Source organism: Bubalus kerabau, chromosome 7, assembly GCF_029407905.1.
Source record: "Bubalus kerabau isolate K-KA32 ecotype Philippines breed swamp buffalo chromosome 7, PCC_UOA_SB_1v2, whole genome shotgun sequence".
Taxonomy (NCBI): Eukaryota; Metazoa; Chordata; class Mammalia; order Artiodactyla; family Bovidae; genus Bubalus; species Bubalus kerabau.
In genome coordinates, this window is record NC_073630.1 from 54,003,680 (window position 1) to 54,023,508 (window position 19,829).

Below are 19,829 nucleotides of genomic sequence, written 5' to 3' on the forward strand. Positions count from 1 at the left end.
AACTTTGTTGATTGATATAATAAGTATTAGAGATAGTGTTCTTTGGTAGAATGTGTGAAATCGCAAGAAATATATAGATACTTCCTTAGTGCATAAATAAGGTAGAAGAATCAAACATGTTAAGTAGGCTAGACTGTAAGATAGTTTGCTAAGTTTAGTAGCCTGATAGATCCTGTGTCCAGAAATTTATAGGCAGATTTTATCACCTTTCTCATACACAAAATTTAGCTAGAATACTGTTGCATGTGTCGTGATGAGGCTTTAAAGAAACTGTCAAAAAGGACTAAAATAGTAGAAACCCAAGGCATCATATAACTGTGTGTTTTCTAGCTATTTGTTTGTTGTATGAGGTAGGATGAATTTGAGACTTGCCTTCATCCTTATTTTGTAGTAAGTTTGTTGAAGAATAATCTAAAATTCCTACAATATGTAACTATGGAAGATTTATTTATATCTATCAAAAAGCATCCAATAATTACAAATGATCAAACTGACCTGGTTAAGCTTACAGCAATTATCATGATTCACTTGTTTTCTAACTACAGTACTTTTATTCTATATTCATTCACAGACATTTACCTATCTTATTTTTTCATAATTGCTTAATAAATAAATCAGATAATATAAAATGCATATATACCATATATTTATCTGATATATATATATGGATATATAGGTCAATTTTTCTACATATATTTATCTATATACAACCTGTATCTTCATAAACAGAAAATTTTATTCATAAGTGTTTTTGCAAAGGTTGTCATAGCCTTTCTAAACCTTTTTGTATCTGCAATATAATTTTATCATTTTAGATATGCTTTGAGAGAGGAATCATTTTCTCTATTTTACACATGAGGAAATTAGGGAAGCACTGGAAGGTCAAAGGTCTTTCTTAATGTAACTTAATTAGCTTAAGGCAGAAACAGAGCTATTCATTGATCATAGTCTCCTGCCCCATCCACTTAGGGTTCAGCCACAAATAACACTCATGTGTCTCATGCAGTGTTAGAATTTGGGTTCACCCAGTATATTTTATTTCTTGATAGTAAGTTAGGATTTGTGGAGTTTCAATTTTTGTTTTGGTATTATGTTATTATTTTTGTTTGGTGGAGATCATGATCTATTACAACTACTTAAATGACCGAGAAGAATTAAGACCTGTCCCCAAATGACCAACTCAGATCTGAAATACAGGCAGATGATCCTATTACATAACCACATGATTCGTTTTCTAAATCCTCTGGGGACTCTCTTAATGGAACCGTTTTCATATTCTTACCACAATCCTTAGTCATTTAGCTGTGCTGTAGTAAAATCGACAACCGAATTTTCAGCCCTGATTGTGTCTCTCTTACACAGTCACCCATTTATTCCCAGGGAATAATCTACCCCCTGAAAGGCTCCAGCTGCTTGTAAAGTGATTTTTCTCACACTGAGTTGTCTGTAAATCCAATACAAATCCCTAAGTTTATGTTAGTGTAAGAATACAAACACCACCTGTAGTACCACATTCCCTTCTTGAAATGTGTAGAAATTAACTGTTGTTAGTAAATCCAAAATTATAACTGTTCAGAGCAGGTAAAATATGAGAGGGGTAAAATGATATTTTTGCAACAGTGCCTTAAGGCTGAATTGAAGACCCACTTGGGGATAAAGTTCTCACTCATTCATGCACACACACAGTAAATCACCCTAGAAGTAAATTACAGCAAAGTGTTATACAATGGTAAAATCATTGATTTACTTCAGCTTTTATCCTGAGTTAGATGTGGAAGATCAATTGTTAATATTGTCTTGATCATTTCTAACAGTGCCCAGAGGCACATGAGCAACGACATGGTGTATAGACAGAAACATAAATAATGGAAAACAAATACAGGAAGATGCTTCTCTTCCTAAATTTATTTTTTCTTTAGAATTTACCCTTTGTCCTCATGGAAGTGGTATGGACTTTCTTTTTTTTTTTTTTTTAATTTTATTTTATTTTTAAACTTTACATAACTGTATTAGTTTTGCCAAATATCAAAATGGACTTTCATTTTAACAGCGAAGACATTGTGCTAAATGAGAGCTCTCTTTCAAGAAATACTAAGAATTTTAAAACTGTTTTTTTTTTTTTTTTTAAATACAACACTCTGAAAAGTCATCTTTTCCTACACTGTGATTTGGATAAAAACAACAAGATAGCCTACTAAAAGAGTTTCCCAAATGCTATATATTGAATACAGAAATTAGAATTAAATGTACCCAGAACCACCTCACTCATGCTCCTTTATCTGTTCCTCTCATTTCTTGTAGTTAACTATTTGTGAAAACCTTAGTGGGTGTACAATAAAGTTTCATTTATTTTGGTTTTATCCATTTCACTATTTATCAGTCCATTTTGAATTGCAAATAGACTAGTGTGAGAAAAAAAGGAAAAGTTAGAGATCACAAAACAAATATAAAAACAGAACCCTGAGAAGATGGCGGGGGGGGTGTCTGCTATTCTATTCTAGAATAGAATATTCTAGAATATTACATATTCTATTCATGCAGTTGACTTGCCCATTTCCTACTTTGGTATCTTTTAAAAATCAACTGGAGACTTTTTGATGGCTAAACTGACTGGTGTGAGATGGTACCTAAATGTAGTTCTGATTTGCATTCCTCTAATAATGAGCAATGTTGATATCTTTCATGTGTTTGTAAGTCATCTGTATGTCTTCTTTGGAGAAACATCTGTTTAGGTCTTTTTCCCAGTTTTTGATTGGATTGTTTGCTTTTCTGGCATTGACTTGTATGAATTGCTTGTATATTTTGAAATTAATCCTTTGTCAGTTGTTTCATTTGCTATTATTTTCACCCATTCTTAGGTTTGTCTTCTCACTTTATTTATAGTTTCTTTTATTTGCAGGGCAGCAATGGAGAAACAGACATAGAGAACAGACTTACGGACATGGGGCAGGGGGATGAGAGTGTGAGATGTATGGAGAAAATAACATGGAAACTTACATTACCATTTGTAAAATAGATAGCCAATGGGAACCTGCTGTATGATTCAGGGAACTTAAAAAGGGGCTCTGTATCAATCTAGAGGGGTAGGATGCGGCAAAAGATGGAAGGGAGGTTCAAGAGGGAGGCAACATATATATAACTACCATCCAAGAAGCAGTGACTGCACGGGCGCAGGAGGGCTGAGAGGAGCTACTTCACATTCAAGGTCAGGAGGGGCGGCCATGAGGAGATACCCCTCATCCAAGGTAAGGAGCAGCAGCTGCGCTTTGCTGGAGCAGCCATGAAGAGATACCCCATGTCCAAGGTAAGAGAAACCCAAGTAAGACAGTAGGTGTTGCAAGAGGGCATCAGAGGGCAGACACACTGAAACCATAATCACAGAAAACTAGCCAATCTGATCACACGGACCACAGCCTTGTCTAACACAATGAAACTAAGCCATGCCATGTGGGGCCACCCAGGACGGGAGGGTCATGGTGGAGAGGTCTGACAAAATGTGGTCCACTGGAGAAGGGAATGGCAAACCACTTCGGTATTCTTGCCTTGAGAACCCCAAGAACAGTATGAAAAGGCAAAATGATAGGATACTGAAAGAGGAACTCCCTGGGTCGGTAGGTGCCCAATATGCTACTGGAGATCAGTGGAGAAATAACTCAAGAAAGAATGAAGGGATGAAGGCAAAGCAAAAACAATACCCAGTTGTGGATGTGACTGGTGATAAAAGCAGGGTCCAATGCTGTAAAAAGCAATATTGCATCAGTTCAGTTCAGTTCAATTCAGTCGCTCAGTCACATCCGACTCTTTGCGACCACATGAATTGTAGCACACCAGGCCTCCCTGTCCATCACCAACTCCCGGAATTCACTCAGACTCACACCCATTGAGTCAGTGATACCATCCAGCCATCTCATCCTCTGTCGTCCCCTTCTCCTCCTGCCCCCAGTCCCTCCAAACATCAGGGTCTTTTCCAATGAGTCAACTCTTCACATGAGGTGGCCAAAGTACTGGAGTTTCAGCTTCAGCATCCATCATTCCATCCAAAGAAATCCCAGGGCTGATCTCCTTCAGAATGGACTGGTTGGATCTCCTTGTAGTCCAAGGGACTCTCAAGAGTCTTCCCCAACAACACAGTTCAAAAGCAACAATTCTTTGGCGCTCAGCTTTCTTCACAGTCCAACTCTCACGTCCATACAAGACCACTGGAAAAACCATAGCCTTGACTAGACGGACCTTTGTTGGCAAAGTAATGTCTCTGCTTTTCAATACGCAACAATTCTTCAGCATTCAGCTTTCTTCTCAGTCCAACTCTCACGTCCACACAAGATCACTGGAAAAACCATAGCCTTGACTAGACAGATCTTTGTTGGCAACGTAATGTCTCTGCTTTTCAATAGGAATATTGAACCTGGAATGTCAGGTCCATGAATCAAGGCAAAATGGAAGTGGTCAAACAGGAGATGGGAAGAGTGAATATAGACATTCTAGGAATCAGCGAACTAAAATGGACTGCAATGGGTGAATTTAACTAGATGACCATTATATCTACTACTGCGGGCAGGAATCCCTTAGAAGAAATGGAGGAGCCATCATGGTCAACAAAAGAGGCTGAAATGCAGTACTTGGATGCAATCTCAAAAACGACAGAATGATCTCTGTTCGTTTACAAGGCAAACCATTCAATATCACGGTAATCCAAGCCTATGCCCCAACCAGTAACACTGAAGAACCTGAAGTTGAATGGTTCTGTGAAGACCTACAAGACCTTTGAGAACTAATGCCCAAAAAAGATGTCCTTTTCATTATAGGGGACTGTAATGCAAAAGTAGGAAGTCAAGAAACACCTGGAGTAACAGGCAAATTTGGCCTTGGAGTATGGAATGAAGCAGGGCAAAGGCTAATAGAGCTTTCCCAAAAGAACGCACTGGTCATAGCAAACACTCTCTTCCAACAACACAAGAGAAGGCTCTACACATGGACATCAGCAGATGGTCAACACCAAAATGAGATTGATTATATTCTTTGCAGCCAAAGATGGAGAAGCTCTATACAGTCAGCAAAAACAAGACTGGGAGCTTACTGTAGATGAGATCATGAACTCCTTTTTCCAAATTCAGACTTAAATTGAAGAAAGTAGGGAAAACCACTAGACCATTCAGGTATGACCTAAATCAAATCCCTTATGATTATACAGTGGAAATGAGAAATAGATTTAAGGGACTAGATATAATAGAGTGCCTGATGAACTATGGATGGAGGTTCACAACATTGCACAGGAGACAGGGATCAAGACCATCCCCTTGGGAAAGAAATGCAAAAAAGCAAAATGGCTGTCTGAGGAGGCCATACAAATAGCTGTGAAAAGAAGAAAAGCGAAAAGAAAAGGAGAAAAGGAAAGATATAAGCATCTGAATGCAGAGTTCAAAAGAAAAGCAAGGAGAGATAAGAAAGCCTCCCTCAGCGATCAATGCAAGGAAATAGAGGAAAACAACAGAACGGGAAAGACTAGAGATCTCTTCAAGAAAATCAGAGATACCAAAGGAATATTTCATGCAAAGATGAGCTCGATAAAGGACAGAAATGATATGGACCTAACAGAAGCAGAAGATATTAAGAAGAGGTGGCAAGAATACACAGGAGAACCGTACAAAAAAGATCTTCACAACCCAGATAATCACAGTGGTGTGATCACTCACCTAGAGCCAGTCATCCTGGAATGTGAAGTCAAGTGGGCCTTAGAAAGCGTCACTACAAACAAAGCTAGTGGAGGTGATGGAATTTCAGTTGAGCTATTCCAAATCCTGAAAGATGATGCTGTGAAAGTGCTGCACTCAATAGGCCAGCAAATTTGGAAAACTCAGCAGTGGCCACAGGACTGGAAAAGGTCAGTTTTCATTCCAATCCCAAAGAAAGGCAATGCCAAAGAATGCTCAAACTACCGCACAATTGCACTCTTCTCACACGCTAGTAAGGTAATGCTCAAAATTCTCCAAACCAGGCTTCAGCAATACATGAACCGTGAACTTCCAGATGTTCAAGCTGGTTTTAGAAAAGGCAGAGGAACCAGAAATCAAATTGCTAACATGTGCTGGTTCATGGAAAAAGCAAGAGAGTTCCAGAAAAACATCTATTTTTGCTTTATTGACTATGCCAAAGCCTTTGTATGGATCACAATAAACTGTGGAAAATTCTTCAAAAGATGGAAATACCAGACCACCTGACCTGCCTCTTGAGAAACCTATATGCAGGTCAGGAAGCAACAGTTAGAACTGGCCATGGAACAACAGACTTTTTCCAAAGGGGAAAAAGAGTACGTCAAGGCTGTATATTGTCACCCTGCTTATCTAACTTCTATGCAGAGTACATCATGAGAAACACTGGGCTGGAAGAAACACAAGCTGGAATCAAGATTGCCGGTAAAAATATCAACAACCTCAGATATGCAGATGACACCACCCTTATGGCAGAAAGTGAAGAGGAACTAAAAAGTCTCTTGATGAAAGTGAAAGAGGAGAGTGAAAAAGTTTTCTTAAAGTTCAACATTCAGAAAACTAAGATCATGGCATCTGGTTCCCTCTCTTCATGGCAAATAGATGGGGAGACAGTGTAAACAGTGGCTGACTTTATTTTGGGGGGCCCTAAAATCACTACAGATGGTGATTGAAGCCATGAAATTAAAAGATGCTTACTCCTTGGAAGGAAAGTTATGACCAACCTAGACAGCATATTCAAAAGCAGAGACAGTACTTTGCCAACAAAGGTTCATCTAGTCAAGGCTATGGTTTTTCCAGTGGTCATGTATGGATGTGAGATTTGGACTGTGAAGAAAACTAAGCGCTGAAGAATTGATGCTTTTGAACTGTGGTGTTGGAGAAGACTCTTGAGAGTCCCTTGGACTGCAAGGAGATCCAACCAGTCCATCCTAAAGGAGATCAGTCCTGGGTGTTCATTGGAAGGACTGATGCTGAAGCTGAAACTCCAATACTTTGGCCACCTCATGCGAAGAGCTGACTCATTGGAAAAGACTCTGATGCTGGGAGGGATTGGAGGCAGGAGGAGAAGGGGATGACAGAGGATGAGATGCCTGGATGGCATCACCAACTTGATGGACATGAGTTTGAGTGAACTCTGGGAGTTGGTGATGGACAGGGAGGCCTGGCATGCTGAGATTCATGGGTCGCAAAGAGTCGGACATGACTGAGTGACTGAACTGAACTAAACTGAACTGATAGTTGATTCATGTTTATGTTTGATAAAACAAAATTCTGTAAAGCAATTATCCTTGAATTAACAATAAATAAATTTTAAGAAAAATCAACTGTGATCACTCTGCCTATGTCTAAGTGTGGTATAAAATATTAAGCTGCATACATTGCTGAAGGCCAATGCCCACAGTAATTAATATATTCATTTATATATTCAAGAAAACATATTTATTGAGCATTTACTATTTATCAGTTATTGCTTTCAGATGTTAGGTCAGCAATGAGTAAATTAGACAAGGCCTCTGCCTTCATGGAAATTTTATGCTAGTGGGTATATTAAAATACTGAAACTACATTTTAGACTTTTTAAAAACAAAGGGTATACAATCCTAAGGAGTAACTCGTGCTATGAAGATGAAGTGGTATAAGACCCAAGGGTTAGGAATTGCTGTTTTACTTAGAGTCTTCAGGAGAGGCTCTCTTCGGATGCAGTGTTTTAGCAGATAGCTAAATGAAATGATGAAGCAAGTCAAAATGACAGATCCATAAAGAGTTATTTAAAGATCTCTTCATTACTCCAAAAATAACATATGGGAAAGTAGTCTACTATCCAAGAGCTAGCATTTGATTAGCTCACTAGGATATGTACTATTCTGATGCTGAGAGTGGGTCTTTTTTTTCTGAAGCCAAAATATATCATTTTAATAAATTCCTGAAATTAAGCAGAACAATGGGCAGTTCCCACTCTTTATCACTGGAACCAGCTCAATATCTTCCAAATAATTAAAATACAGACAAATCACACTCATCACAGTCACTTACATCCTTCAGGCACTTGTTAGAAGCTAAATGAATCCACATTAAATGAATTAGAGGTATCTGAAAAGTCACTGGTTTGTTACAATCAAGAATATGGATTTTATAAGGTAGCAAGTGGCTTTATACTTATTGAACCTAATTGATTCCATTTATAATGATAGTAAACCAAACCTCTTCTCAATGAAGGAATACTTCTTTAGCTTAATTGGTAATAAAATGACAACTTCATACATTTAAAGATTATTAAATTAAATTATTCTTTCTAATGAATATATTCATAACAGAAAAAGAGAACCCTGGAAATGTTTATTGCAACATAAATCTGTTAACCTTTGATGTTTAACATTTTATTCCTTGTTATCTTATTACTAAATGGTTTAAATTTTGAACAACTGTAATCCACAAGCATCTTAATATTATTTCAAAATCAGAATGCAAAATTTGTGGTAGCACAATGATTTCCATGGTTACATTGAAATTTGTCATAAACACTGCAAGAAATAACAGTATTAAAAGACAGTTGGACCCAATTGTAAAATTCTTCAGTAATTAGAAATAACAATCAAGAAAACTAAAGCCAACTGTGGAAAAGGAGAAAAGCCTTCTGTAGAAGCAAACCTATCTTGTATAATTTTATTTTGGCTTTATTCTTGTTTAAATACTTTATAGAAAATAAATTTGTACTAGTTTATGGCATCACAAACCTTAGGCAATGTTTCTTTAATACACACGATCTTAATTTTAAGAATAGGGAGTCTGAAGAACAGTGAATAAACAGACGACACCAGTGGGAACTGGATAAAACAAGATCACTTGGAAGTAGAATGCTTGTCCACAAGATGGTAAGTAAATTATTCTTTAAAGAGATAAGAGAATTGAATAATTCAAAGTTAATTATACTTGGGATTGTACTGCTAAGGAACATTTAATTCTAGTCTATGGAATATTTTGATACTTTTATATTTTTCAATTAAATATAAACCTTGATTGGAAAATTCATTATTCCACAAAGTATTTGCCTTAAAGTATGTTACCAATTTGCTCTTTCCTAATTATTGCTATTGATTTTAAGTTTCAGAGATTTTTCTTGGGTCCAGATATTTCTCAGCCAACATTTTGTCTTTATTTTTTTAGATGACATTTATATGAACCTATTACTATCTGTGGCAATAGTTCTGTCAATTACAACTGTTTTGTGGAGGGTGGGGTAAGACATAACTTGTGGGTATTTTATAGGTAATGTAATTAGTTTAATAATTTTAGAATGATCCAGTTTTCACCTCATGTTTATGTTATGACCTTCAGAAAATCAGAAGATTACCAATTTTATCTTTACTTCCTAATGGATATTAGGTAGCCTAGTTTTAAACCAGAATATGTCACACAAGTGAAATGACTAATGGGATGAAACTGACATTAAGAGAAACATAACATCTAAGAGGCATATTTTACGAATGTAATTTATAACCAACTTCCAAACCACAAAGTATGTTCCTCTCAAATATGTACGGGATGTACTTGATGTACAACTGTAGATGTCAAAATGACTAAAGATCTTCAAAATTAGCCTGTTCTAATCCTCCACATCTTACAACCTTGCAATTCACAGTGTAGTTCAAGAACCAGCAGCAAAGAAAGACACATTACCTGGGAACTGGCTCTAATTGAGAAGCTCAGTTCCCACTCAAGACTTTGATTTGGAATCCATATATTCAACAGATCTCGAGGTAATTTTCAGGTATGTTAAATTTTGAAAAGCACTAGACTTTCTTAGAATCTTTATTAGAAATAAGCAACATATATTGCTTACAGAGCCTATTCCCATGGTCACTTTCTCTATATTAAATGGGTCAAATAACAGAAACCAATGTTGCAAAGTCTGTAAGTTGTCTGACTCTCTTAGCTACCAGTACTTTAGGGCACTGAGTTTGCAAAAGTATTTCTGTAACAGCCACTAGGTCTGTTGCCTCTGACAGCATTCTGATGCCTATGATGATGGCATCAACAGATAGAATTATATGGGTAAGACATCTAGGCATTCTAAAGAGAAAAGAACCCAAAATTTGGTAAATATATTGGATTATTTAAGCTTTTTTAAAGTAACTACATTAAATATAAACTTGTGCTATAATAAAAGCATAGTTAATACTTACCAATATATTTGCATAATTTTGAAATATTGATAATTATAAATTTATTTAATACTTATCATGCACAGACAGTTGTAAGCACTTTTACATATATTAGTCAATTAATTCTTACAGGTATCTGAAGATGAAGATATCATAATTGTTTTTTTATAATAAAAGAATGAAAGCTAAGAAAAATTAAGTGGTTTTTCCAAAGTGACACAACTAGAAAGTAATGGACAAGGATTCAAACCAGTAACTTACCTCTAAGTCAGCATAATGTGAAATTTAAAGGATTTTAAAATTTTAGAAAAGTCATGTAACATGAAATTTCAATGTTACCTCATTCTGTAAATTAACTTTGGTGTGAGTTGCTCATTTGTATTCAGGAAGGTTTTAAAGGACAGGAGAAGTCCCTGGTCCAGATATAGAAAAGAAGCTACCAAGGTCAACTTATGTGGAATGATACAGGTAAACTGAAGATAAAAAGCATTAACTCAGTCACAACTGGATAGAGTTGAGGTCAGAGGATGGGAGAAGGAAACCCAGGATGAAAGGTGTAGGGTTTGTGAAGTCTTGTGGCTCAAGAGCTCAAGTTATGAATTTCAGACATTTAGTACTTGCTGTTTTCCTTTTTTTGTAAGCCCCAGAGCTCAGTAGGGAGACAGTGGCTCCATAGTGAGGGGAGGGGAGGTATGCTGAGTATTAAAGTTAATTAACTTAATCATTCTAAGTATTTTCTTTGGAATAAAAGATATCTGGCTGTCAGTGGTGGCTCAATTCTAGCTCAGTCTTGAAACTAAAGGACAGTTCCAATTTGAAAAGTTCTTAGGTCAAGTCTCAACTTTACAGAATATCACTTTCTATGTAAAATTCTAAAAAAATTTACAATTGCTTCCTTCACACTCCAGTTCTCATCCAAGAGCTACTCACTATTAACCACTGAGTCTAAACATTCCTTCCCTCTTCCTGACCATTTTTTAAGAGGAGTTGATAGCCAGCTTCCAGAATTCTTCCATTGCCTAATACTTCACTTTATTAAAAGACATTAAGAATCAAGAAATTAACATTTATTAAATCCTTACTATTAATATATGCCCAGTGCCAGATTAAGTCCTTTACATTCATGATTTGCAGCAATCATAGAACATTATCCTGGTCTTACAGATGGCAAAATCAACTCTTAGAGTAATGTCTTGGTGGTGGTGATTTAGTTGTTAAGTCAGACTCTTGCGACCCCAAGGACTGTAGCCTGCCAGTCTCCTCTGTCTATGTGATTCTCTAGGCAAGAATACTGGAGTGGGTTGCCATTTCCTTCTCCAGGGGCTCTTCCCAACAAAGGAATCAAATCTGGGTCTCCTGCATTGCAGGCATAAGTAAGGTTAATGTCTTACCTCACTTCAAAGAAGAAAGGCGTAAAATCAAGAAATAAACTGAAGTCTGACTCCAAAGCTCCATACTATTCTACTTCCATACAACCATATGAAATTCTCTCTTTTTCAGTTAGAGGAAGACACCATCTTATGCCAATCACTTTCCTTACCATCAATCCATTAGCCACATAGCATTATACACTTCAGAATACTAAATTTTATTCCTCAAACAAGTAACTCCACACACAGATCTTCAAGGAATTGCTTTTTATAATCCCTGAAAATTATAAAACATTTTTGGATTTCCACTTTCAAATAAAGTAGCAGGGAACCAATTTACCCTCCAAGCTGAAACAGTCTAAGCAAACAAACACAATATATAAAATAGTAGTATTTAAGGCAGTGAACATAAGTAATCAAAAGACAACGATCCTCAAAAGACGTAAGATGTGTTAGCTTCCTTTTGTAATAAATTACTGAAAATTTAATGGCTTAAAAGACTTAAAAGCTCTCTTGAAATTCTGGAGGTCAGTTTCACTGAACTGAAGTAAAGATACCAGCAGGGCTAATTCTCCCTGGAAGTTCTGAGTAGAGAATTGATTTTCTCACCTTTTTTAGCTTCTAGGTTCCCCTGAGCTCATCTGCCTGTGCCCTCAACTGCACCTTCAAAGTGCAACACTCCCTTCTCTACTTCCAGCATCGCATCACCTCCTCCTCTGGCTCTGAAGGTTCATTCATTCCTCCTCTAAAAAGCATAATGATTACATTGGGCCCACCTGGATAGCAGGTCAAGCGCCCCACCACAAGACTAACTCTTAAATTAATTACACCTGCAAAGTTTCTTTTTCTATATAAGGTAACACTCACAAATTCTGGAGGGCAGGAGGTAGACATCTTGTGGTGGGGGGAGGGGGGGAGCTTTAATTCAGCCTACCACAGGAAACTAATAAGGTAAGCTCTATGATTGTCCAAGGCATTTATTTTAAGTCTAAAAGGAGGAGGACAAGATGTAGGCTTACAGTCCTCTTGAAGTAAAGAATAGAGCTTTGAGTTCATAAAGACCAAGGAGCTAGAATTACAAAACAAACTCAGAAGTCAGGGTTTTATTTTGCTGTGGATTTTTGTTTTAGGGGGAGGGTGAGTTGGAAAGAGATAGATATAGAACTACACTGTCTTCAGACTTATGTGCTAGTTGAGAAGTAGTATATCACTTGACGGTAGACTATGATGTTAAAAATATATACTAGAAATCCTGAAACAATCACTTAAATAAGTACAACAGAGTTATGCTAACATTTGAATTTTTTAAAAAATAACATTTCCACTAGTATCAAAACACAACGAAATATGTGGGTCTAAAACTGACTAAAGATGTGCAAAACTGATAAAATGAAAATGAGAAAGTGCTTTAGAGATAAAGACTCAAATGAAAGGCAAAATTTAGTTCAGAAGATTTACTATTGTTAAGATACCAATTTTCCCCAATGATCTACAGATCTGATATAATCCAATCAAAGCCACTGCTAGTTTTTTTTTTTTTTTTTATAAAAACTGCCACAAAAAAAAAAAAAACTGCCAAACTAATTCTAATATTCACATCAAAATAGAAAGAGCCAAGAATAGCTAAAAGAACTAAGAGAAAAATGTGAAGAACTTTATGTGATTTCAATACTTAATTTAACTACAGTATTTAAGAAGCTGAGGTCTGAGTATTAAGATAGATTAAAAAAAAGAATAGAGCTCAAAAATAGACCCATATGTATATGGACAATTAATTTTTGGCAAAGCTGCAAAAGATAATTTAGTGGAAAACAATAGTTTTTCTACATATTGGTGCTGGAACACAAATTAGATATCCACATACAAATCAAATCAAATCAGAGCTTTGATTCATATTTTATACCACATATAGAACTTAACACACAATGGATCAAATGGATCATAGACCTAAGTGTAAAACCTCAAACAACAGAGTTTCTACAAAACATATAAGAAAATCTTTGTGAACTGGAATTAGGCAGAAATGTTTAGATATGATGCATAAAATTATTGAGGACAATAAAAATATTTACCTACTACCTTACAATTCTGTAAACATCAGGAGAAACTTCAAGGGTGGGCCAAAAACCTCAGTACAAGCCGTGAGTACAATTTGGTAGTATTTTCAAAACAAATGGGAAAAGTAGCCTCTTATAAGTAAAACCCCTACAATGTTGTCCAGTGTGATTTTATGCCCTTGTCTCAAATCTATCAGATCAGATCAGTCACTTAGTTGTGTCCGACTCTTTGTGACCCCATGAATCGCAGCACGCCAGGCCTCCCTGTCCATCACCAACTCCCGGAGTTCACACAGACTCACATCCATCGAGTCAGTGATACCATCCAGCCATCTCATTCTCTGTCGTCCCCTTCTTCTCTTGCCCCCAATCCCTCCCAGCATCAGAGTCTTTTCCAATGAGTCAACTCTTCGCATGAAGTGGCCAAAGTACTGGAGTTTCAGCTTTAGCATCATTCCTTCCAAAGATATCCCAGGGCTGATCTCCTTCAGAATGGACTGGTTGGATCTCCTTGCAGTCCAAGGGACTCTCAAGAGTCTTCTCGTCAACATCCGCCTTAGAAGGTGCACCAGTTGTACACCTAGATAACCGAGCAGCAGGGAGGCGATAAGTCACAGCAATCGCACTGGCCAAACACCTCATCACCTGAGCTGCTCGGACCTGGGATGGGCACAAAACGCAGGCCCAACTGAGTCTGCACCTCTGAGGACTACCTGAGTGCCTGAACCTGAGCGGCTTGGACCCGAGAGGTGCAAGCAGCCCAGGGCCGGCCACGGATGGTTCCCAGCGGAGCAACCTAGAGCCGGAGCAGTGTGGGCAGGGAGGCTACACGCGCCTTGAGCAGGGGCAGACCCAGTGTGGCTGAGGCACTGTGAGCACACACCAGTGTTATTTGTTTGCAGCATCCCTCCCTCCCCACAGCATGACTTAACAAGTGAGCCTAAAAAAAAAAAAAGTGTCCACCACCGTTCCCTTTGTGTCAGGGTGGAAACCAGACACTGAAGAGATCAGCAAACAGAAGAAGCTATAACAGAGGGAACCGCCTTGGAAGCTACAGGCAATAGATTAAATCCTGTGGTTAGTACCGACTACATAGGAAGGGGCCTATAGATCTTGAGAAATATAAGTCAGACCAAGGAACTAGCCAAAAATGAACTGACACCACAATACTCACAACAAAACCAGAGAAAGTCCTAGATATATTTTTACTATTTTTATGATCATTCTTTCTTTCTTTTTTTTTAATTTTTTAAAAAATTTTAAGTCTTCTATTACTCCCTTAATTTTCACTTTTATAACCTACTATTACTTTGCAAAAAAAAAAAAAAAAAAAAGGACCCTATTTTTTTTTAAAGTAAACTTCATATATATATTTTTTATAATTTTTGTGACCTTGTTTTTTTTTTTTTTCTTCTTTTCTTTAACATTGTATTTTTGAAATTCCAATCTCTACTCTAGATTTTTAATTTTAGCTTTTGGTATTTGTTATCAATTTTGTACCTATATTTTCTTTTATAATTTCTGTAATTTTTTTTTTCTCTCTCTTTCTTTCTCTTCTTCTTTTATATAACATTGTATATCAGAAATTCCAAACTCTACTCTAGATTTTTAATTTATGCTTTTTGGTATTTGTTATCAATTTTGTACCTATATTTTCTTTATAATTTTTGTGACTTTGTTTTTGTTTGTTTTTCTCTCTTTCTTTTCCTTCTTCTTTTCTTTAACATTGTATTTTTGAAATTCCAAACTCTACCCTAGATTTTTAATTTTGGCTTTCATGTATTTGTTACCAATTTTGTACCTTTAAGAACCCAATCTTCAGTACCCATTTTTCACTAGGGAACGAGATTACTGGCTTGACTGCTCTCTCTCCCTTTGGACTCTCCTTTTTCTCCACCAGGTCACCTGTGTCGCCTCCTTAACCCCTCTCTACTCTACCCAACTCTGTGAATTTCTGTGTGTTCCAGACAGTGGAGAACACTTAGGGAACTGATTACTGGCTGGATCTGTCTCCCTCCTTTTCATTTCCCCCTTTTATCCTCCTGGCCACCTCTGTCTCCTTCCTTCTCCTTCTCTTCTCTGTATAACTCTGTGAACATCTCTGAGCGGTCCTGTTGTGGAGTGCACATAAGGAAGTGATTACTGGCTAGCCCACTCTCTCTTCTATTGATTCCACCTCATCTCATTTGGGTCACCTCTAACACCCTCCTCCCTCTTCTCTTCTCCATGTAACGCTGTGAAGCTCTCTGGGTGACCCTCACGGTGGAGAAACTTTTCATCTTTAACATAGATGTTTTATCAATGGTGCTGTATAGAAGGAGAAGTTTTGAAATTACTGTAAAAATAAGACTGATAACTGGAAGCAGGAGGCTTAAGTCCAAACCCTGACTCCAGGGAACTCCTGGCTCCAGGGATCATTAATTAACAGGAGCTCATCAAACGCCTCCATACATACACTGAAACCAAGCATCACACAAGAGCCAACAAGTTCCAGGGCAAGACATAACAAGTAAATTCTCCAGCAACACAGGAACACAGCCCTGAGCTCCAGGACACAGGCTGCCCAAAGTCACCCCAAAACCATAGACATCTCATAACTCACTACTGGACACTTCATTGCACTCCAGAGAGAAGAAATACAGCTCCACCCACCAGAACACTGACACAAGCTTCCCTAACCAAGAAACCTTGACAAACCACCTGGACAAACCCACACACAGTAAGGAAACGCCACAATAAAGAGAACTCCACAAACTGCCAGAATACAGAAAGGACACCCCAAACTCAGCAATTTAAATAAGATGAAGAGACAGAGGAATACCCAGAAGATAAAGGAACAGGATAAATGCCCACCAAACCAAACAAAAGAGGAAGAGATAGGGAATCTACCTGATAAAGAATTCCGAATAATGATAGTGAAATTGATCCAAAATCTTGAAATCAAAATGGAATCACAGATAAACAGCCTGGAGACAAGGATTGAGAAGATGCAAGAAAGGTTTAACAAGGACCTAGAAGAAATTAAAAAATGTCAATATATAATGAATAATGCAATAAATGAAATAAACACTCTGGAGGCAACAATTAGTAGAATAACAGAGGCAGAAGATAGGATTAGTGAAGTAGAAGATAGAATGGTAGAAATAAATGAATCAGAGAGGAAAAAAGAAAAATGAATTAAAAGAAATGAGGACAATCTCAGAGACCTCCAGGACAATATTAAACGCTACAACATTCGAATCATAGGGGTCCCAGAAGAAGAAGACAAAAAGAAAGACCATGAGAAAATACTTGAGGAGATAATAGTTGAAAACTTCCCTAAAATGGGAAGGAAATAATCACCCAAGTCCAAGAAACCCAGAGAGTCCCAAACAGGATAGACCCAAGGCGAAACACCCTAAGACACATAGTAATCAAATTAACAAAGATCAAACACAAAGAACAAATATTAAAAGCAGCAAGGGAAAAACAACAAATAACACACAAGGGAATTCCCATAAGGATAACAGCTGATCTTTCAATAGAAACTCTTCAAGCCAGGAGGGAAGGCAAGACATACTTAAAGTGATGAAAGAAAATAACCTACAGCCCAGATTATTGTACCCAGCAAGGATCTCATTCAAATATGAAGGAGAAATCAAAAGCTTTACAGACAAGCAAAAGCTGAGAGAAATCAGCACCACCAAACCAGCTCTCCAACAAATACTAAAGGATATTCTCTAGACAGGAAATACAAAAATGGTATATAAATTCGAATCCAAAACAATAAAGTAAATGGCAACGGGATCATACTTATCAATAATTACCTTAAACATAAATGGGTTGAATGCCCCAACCAAAAGACAAAGACTGGCTGAATGGATACAAAAACAAGACCCCTACATATGCTGTCTACAAGAGACCCACCTCAAAACAGGGGACACATACAGACTGAAAGTGAAGGGCTGGGAAAAGATTTTCCATGCAAATAGGGACCAAAAGAAAGCAGGAGTAGCAATACTCATATCAGATAAAATAGACTTTAAAACAAAGGCTGTGAAAAGAGACAAAGACGGTCACTACATAATGATCAAGGATCAATCCAAGAAGAAGATATAACAATTATAAATATATATGCACCCAACACGGGAGCACCGCAATATGTAAGACAAATGCTAACAAGTATGAAAGGAGAAATTAACAGTAACACAATAATAGTGGGAGACTTTAATACCCCACTCACACCTATGGATAGATCAACTAAACAGAAAATTAACAAGGAAACACAAACTTTAAATGATACAATAGACCAGTTAGACCTAATTGATATCTATAGGACATTTCATCCCAAAACAATGAATTTCACCTTTTTCTCAAGTGCACATGGAACCTTCTCCAGGATAGATCACATCCTGGGCCATAAAGCTAGCCTTGGTAAATTCAAAAAAATAGAAATCATTCCAAGCATCTTTTCTGACCACAATGCAGTAAGATTAGATCTCAATTACAGGAGAAAAACTATTAAAAATTCCAACATATGGAGGCTGAACAACACGCTGCTGAATAACCAACAATTCACAGAAGAAATCAAAAAAGAAATCAAAATTTGCATAGACACAAATGAAAATGAAAACACAACAACCCAAAACCTGTGGGACACTGTAAAAGCAGTCCTAAGGGGAAAGTTCATAGCAATACAGGCATACCTCAAGAAACAAGAAAAAAGTCAAATAAATAACCTAACCCTACACCTAAAGCAACTAGAAAAGGAAGAAATGAAGAACCCCAGGGTTAGTAGAAGGAAAGAAATCTTAAAAATTAGGGCAGAAATAAATGCAAAAGAAACAAAAGAGACCATAGCAAAAATCAACAAAGCCAAAAGCTGGTTCTTTGAAAGGATAAATAAAATTGACAAACCATTAGCCAGACTCATCAAGAAACAAAGGGAGAAAAATCAAATCAATAAAATTAGAAATGAAAATGGAGAGATCACAACAGACAACACAGAAATACAAAGGCTCATAAGAGACTACTATCAACAATTATATGCCAATAAAATGGACAACGTGGAAGAAATGGACAAATTCTTAGAAAAGTACAACTTTCCAAAACTGGACCAGGAAAAAATAGAAAATCTTAAGAGACCCATCACAAGCACAGAAATTGAAACTGTAATAAAAAAACTTCCAGCAAACAAAAGCCCAGGTCCAGACGGCTTCACAGCTGAATTCTACCAAAAATTTAGAAAAGAGCTAATACCTATCCTACTCAAACTCTTCCAGAAAATTGCAGAGGAAGGTAAACTTCCAAACTCATTCTATGAGGCCACCATCACCCTAATACCAAAACCTGACAAAGATCCCACAAAAAAATAAAACTACAGGCCAATATCACTGATGAACATAGATGCAAAAATCCTTAACAAAATTTTAGCAATCAGAATCCAACAACACATTAAAAAGATCATACACCATGACCAAGTGGGCTTTATCCCAGGGATGCAAAGATTCTTCAATATCCGCAAAGCAATCAATGTAATACACCACATTACCATATAAAAAATAAAAACCATATGATTATCTCAATAGATGCAGAGGAAGCCTTTGACAAAATTCAACATCCATTTATGATCAAAACTCTCCAGAAAGCAGGAATAGAAGGAACATACCTCAACATAATAAAAGCTATATGACAAACCCACAGCAAACATTATCCTCAATGGTGAAAAATTGAAAGCATTTCCTCTAAAGTCAGGAACAAGACAAGGGTGCCCACTTTCACCATTACTATTCAACATAGTTTTGGAAGTTTTGGCCACAGCAATCAGAGCAGAAAAAGAAATAAAAGGAATCCAAATTGGAAAAGAAGTAAAACTCTCACTGTTTGCAGATGACATGATCCTCTACATAGAAAACCCTAAAGACTCCACCAGAAAGTTACTAGAACTAATCAATGACTATAGTAAAGCTGTAGGATATAAAATCAACACCCAGAAATCCCTTGCATTCCTATACACTAATAATGAGAAAACAGAAAGAGAAATTAAGGAAATAATTCCATTCACCATTGCAACGGAAAGTAGGAATATATCTACCTAAAGAAAGTAAAGACCTATATATAGAAAACTATAAAACACTGGTGAAAGAAATCAAAGAGGACACTAATAGATGGAGAAATATACCATGTTCATGGACTGGAAGAATCAATATAGTGAAAATGAGTATACTACCCAAAGCATTTTATAGATTCAATGCAATCCCTATCAAGCTA

General features: G+C 36.9%; 1 long non-coding RNA gene across 2 annotated transcripts in view; it reads right to left on the bottom strand.

The window, feature by feature from the left end:
- The window catches only part of LOC129657744 (uncharacterized), an 85,533-nt gene extending 73,238 nt beyond the window's left edge, over positions 1-12,295 (bottom strand). Inside the window, exon 1 of one of the 2 annotated variants that reach the window (XR_008717062.1) lies at positions 12,133-12,269. This is a non-coding gene — a long non-coding RNA (uncharacterized LOC129657744). Of the gene's footprint in view, positions 1-12,132 lie in introns of both variants that reach the window. The other variant, XR_008717061.1, reaches the window with a different exon arrangement.
- Positions 12,296-19,829: the final 7,534 nt, after the last annotated feature.